This window comes from Leucopleurus acutus (assembly GCF_964270905.1).
Source record: "Leucopleurus acutus genome assembly, chromosome: 4".
Classification (NCBI taxonomy): Eukaryota; Metazoa; Chordata; class Mammalia; order Artiodactyla; family Delphinidae; genus Leucopleurus; species Leucopleurus acutus.
The window spans coordinates 123,633,970-123,638,717 of NC_139146.1; the positions used below are offsets into that span (position 1 = coordinate 123,633,970).

Genomic DNA, 4,748 nt, shown 5'->3' on the forward strand with positions numbered 1-4,748 from the left:
AACAATAACCTCTGTAAGCCCCTTCAACATGAATCTTCCTTAAGTGCTCATAGGCACAATTACTCGGGTAAATGACGCTTGCTGATCATAGTGGTCACCTGCTATATTTAGTTTTATTTGTTCAGAGGGAGGATGCCCCTGATGGATGACAATTGGTTTTTGGCCAAGTACCAGAGACATGAGATTGTACAAGCACCGCACAGAAATTCTCATGTTGTCTGCTGGATGTGAAACTGTGCCTCCTCCAGGCTGAGCGTCTGCTTCCTTTGGGGTTTCTTAATTCAGAAGAAATCTATTGGTCCCTAGGTCATATGGTCATGTGCAAAAATTAAATTTCAACTTACATACATGTTTTGTTAGGGTGGTCAATAAAATGCTTTGAGTCATAATAATGTGTTATGGTGAGATAAAATTATCTGGAATTAAAGGAATGGAGCTCCCGACACCGTGGGGCTCGCCCCCGCCCACCAACGGTGGTGGGGCCCCAGCTTCCCAGTCCCCCTCACTTCCCACAGTCTCCAGCAGGGGCCCAGCCCAGGCCTCCTCTTTCCCTCACTTCCCCCTAATTCCCCTTCCAGACGCTGCCCTCAAGTTGAAGCCTCAGCCACCACAACAGACCTCGAGCCCCAGCAGCCGCCCCCACGCAACAGGCCGTGGTCCACTGGCCTCCCAAGAGCACCAGCCATCCCAACGGGCGCCTCCTGGGGGCCCCTGGCCTCCACCTCCGCTGCCCCAGGGCCTCCCGCGGCCGCTTCCCCCTGCCTGGGGCCTGCAGCTGCTGCGGGGAGCAGGCTCCGCCAGAGCCGAGGGCATCTTGGCACCACAGCCACCGCCACCACAGCAGAAATATCAGGAGAGGCCAGGGCAGCGGTCATCAGCAGCGCCAGGGGAAAAAGCACAGGAAAGACACCCCACAGTCACTGGTGTTTGAGGGTGACAGCAATTCCAGAATGCTGCATTTCCTTACAACTGTTGTGGGCTCCACTTGTGATGTAAAGGTGAAGAATGGTACCACCTGTGGATGCTGAGCTCAAAGTTTGAACTGGCAGTAGACGCTGTGCAGAGAACGCATTGGAGCCAGCAGGTGGCCCTCATTAGGAAGACATTGTGGACACCATGGTGTTTAAGTCAAGTGATGTCGTGCTTGTCTACTTCCAAAATGTTGACTTCAATTATGCTACTAAAGTTCACTGATTCAGCCATTGCCATGAACTCAAAAGTGAGTGGGGAGCACAAAGAGAAGATGCTTCAGTGCTGGGAGGGGGGCGACAGCAACAGCGATGACTATGACCTGGAGTCTGACATGTCCAATGGATGGGACCCCAATGAAATGTTCAAGTTCAATGAAGAGAACTACAGTGTAAAGACCTCCTATGACAGTAGTCTCTCTTCTTGTCCCTTAGAGAAGGACAACTCAGAAGAGTTTCATCAGCGGGAGCTGTGTGCAGCCCAGTTGACTTGAAAGACTAAATCGAGCCCCCAGTACTGCCTGCGGATCGCCATGGAGAATGATGAAGGGTGCACCAAGGAGGAGAACAGTGCAGTTCAGCAACGGGGTTCAGGAGGAGAGAGCCCCAGCTTGGCATCTAGAGAGGGAAAGTATATCCCTCTACCTCATCGAGTTCAGGAATGTCCCAGGGGAGGAGTTTGATGCAGTAGTACTCGTGCCGGCCGGCCTGGCCTTAGCTCTTTGCCACCTCTTGGCCTTCACCATCTTGACAATAGCAGCCGTAGCCCAGGTTCTGAGACATGCAGTATCGATGGAGGCCCCTCCCGCATGTCCCCTAAGGCACAGTGGCCTCTGAGAGGTACCAAGACTCTGTCTTCCCCCAGCAACAGGCCTTCTGGAGAAGCTTCTGTTCCACCTGTTCCTGCAGTGGGCCGGATGTACCCCCTGCACTCTCCCAAGTCAGCTGTCCCTGCCCCAGTCTCAGCTTCCTGTCCTGAGACTCCCATCTGCTCAGCAGTACCGACCTCTTCAGCTTCCATCCCCATGATGTCATCAGTTAGCGATCCTGGAGTAGGCTCCATTTCCCCAGCTTCTCCAAAGATCTCACTGGCCCCCACAGATGTAAAAGAACTCCTGGCCAAGTAACCTGAGAGAACGCTGCAGTTCCAGGAGCTGTCCTGGATAGCTAGGAAAGTCCCTGGCCTTCAGAACAAACAGAAACACTTTCAACTGGAAGAACTGAGAAAGTTTGGGGCCCAGTTTAAGTTTCAGCCTAGTAGCTCCCCTGAGACCAGCCTGGATCCTTTCCCTCCCCAGATCCTAAAGAAGGAGGCTAAAGGGAAGGAGAAGGAGGTCTTTTGGCTTCAGACTCCCTGGGGGCTGTTTCTTCCCTTTAGAATCCGTATCGCTTAAGGAGGACGAACTACCCCTGCCACCAGCAGGAGGAACCGAGGGGCGGGATCAGCCCCCTCTGCCTTGCCCAAGCCAAAGAGATGACAAGGATGAGGTCCCTGTTGCTGAACAAGTGAAGAAGTCAACACTGAACCCTAAGGCCAAGGAGTTCAATCTCACTAAGCCCCTGTTGTGTGTTAATAAATCAACCAGTACTCCAACTTCTCCTGGGCCCCGGACTCATTCAACTCCCTCCATCCCGGTGCTGACAGCAGGTCAGAGTGGGCTATAAAGCCCCCAGTACATTTCCTATATACCTCAGATACACATGGGACCAGCTGTTCAGGCACCTCAGGACAGAAATCCTGTGTCCAACTCAATGCCTGGACAGCAGGACAAGTACCAGGGAGCAAAAGGCTCCCTGCCCTCCCAGCACTCGGACAAATACCAGACAGCTTCAGCCCCTCTGATGATGCAGGCCACCGCCACCGCTTCTGCCCCACCTCTGGTGGCTGCCACACCTTATTCTTCCTACATCCCCTACAACCCACAGCAGTTCCCAGGCCAGCCCACCATGATGCAGCCCATAGCCCCCTACCCCTCACAGACAGTGTTTGCCCCCATGCTTCAAAGCAACCCATGCATGATGATGTCAGGGAGCTATCCCCAGGCCATTGTGTCACCCTTCACCCCTCAGTACACTTCTGCAGAGCAGCCCACCCCCCAAGCCCTTTATGCCACGGTTCACCAGTCCTATCTGCACCATGTCATGTAGCTGCATGCGCACTAGCCGCAACCAGCCACCATGCCTATTGGGAGCCAACTGCAGTCCCAGCATGTGGACCCTGGTCCCATCCAACACCAGGTGGGGCAGGCCCCACACCTGGGCAGTGTATAGCCATAGCAGAGCCTGTACCACTCAGGGGTCCTGACAGGTACACCACCTTCTCTGCCACCCGGACCTTCTGCCCAGTCCCGTCAAAGCAGCTTCCCCCAACCAGCCGCTGTGTATTCCATCCATGCCCACCAGCAGCTGCCCCATGGTGTCACCAATATGGCCCATGTTACCCACGCCCATGTCCAAACTGGAATCACAACAGCCCAGCCTCCTCACCCTGGGGCTCCCCACCTGCCCCAGATGATGATGCTGCACCTACCCCAGAGCCATGGGGGCTCCCCTCAAGGTGCAATGCCCCACAGTGGGGTGCCTGCATTCTCAGCTTCCATACCCTCACCCTACCCCTACATCAGACACTCCCAAGGTAAGCAGCCTGGCCAGGTGCCTGGATGTCCCGGAGGAGCTGATGACAGGATTCTTGAGTTCTCATTAGCTGGAGGAATTTGGCTGATGCACTGCAGGTAGGGCAGGATGCACGGGCTCTGGGTAGGGAGTGAGGGGTCTTGGAGGCAGGGCTGTTGCACAGGGCGCCTGCCGACCTGCACCTGTCTGTGATGTAGGGTAAGCAGAAGCCACAGTCGCTGCCACCAGGGGCTTGCTCCTGGCTCTGTTCTTTGCTTCTTTCCATCCTCCCTCAGTTGTGATCCAGCAGCCCCCCTCCCCACTGCCTCCTCAGCTCTCAGTGAACCCAACTGTCTCCTGACTTAGCCAAGGTAAGGTCAGCACAGCAGACAACGTCAGGCTGGGATGTGGGGGGCTGAGCTGGGCACATGAGGAAGAGCTCTGGTTCACTGGGAAACGGCGATTGATCTGTGCCTCTGACAGCCCCATGAGACACCTTGAGGAGGTCGGTCCTATCAACACTCCCCCCCGCAACCCCACACTGGACGGCATTGGATGAAGGGACAGCTGCTTGGGTTCTAATGTGCCTGCTCTCTTCTCTTTCCCCTCCAACCAGTTCAATCTCATCCCTCCCGGCATCTCCCTCTCTAACCCCCATGGAACTGAAGATTGTCCTGGCTGTGACCTGAGACCTCCATGAGTGGAGGGAAGAGTGATCTATGTCTCTTCCCCCAGCATCTCGGAGAAGTCCCAGCCCCCCAGCCCCTTATCTCCCCCTTGGGGAATTCCTGCCAAGCGCCTTGAATGGGAAGGGCCTCAAAGTGGGCAGGGCCAGGGTCCAGCAGGGGTGGGGGGTTTCTGCTCTGCCCCTGCCCATCCCCACCCCATCTTGCTCTCCTATCCTCTCATCTATCCCCCCGCTGGAGATGGAAGATCTTTTATTTTCTATTATTTATAACCTCAGACTTGGGCCCCCTGTTCTTTCTTCCCCATTAACTTGAGTGATCTGTGTGAGAGACACAGGTGACCCACCAGGATGGTTGGACAAGGACTTTTACTTTTTATTACATAAAAATATTTTTTTAAATTAAAAAAAATATGAAATTTTAAACTAATGTGAGATGCCCTCATGGGCTGTGGAGGGAAATGGGCATCTGGGAAGGGTCA

General features: G+C 54.6%; 1 pseudogene across 1 annotated transcript; it reads left to right on the plus strand.

The window, feature by feature from the left end:
* The first annotated feature begins 430 nt into the window (after positions 1–430).
* LOC309960742 (ataxin-2-like protein) lies at positions 431–3,947 on the plus strand (annotated as a pseudogene). The gene is made up of 3 exons: positions 431–2,071; positions 2,144–3,700; positions 3,800–3,947. The product of its transcript is annotated as an ataxin-2-like protein (transcript).
* Positions 3,948–4,748: the final 801 nt, after the last annotated feature.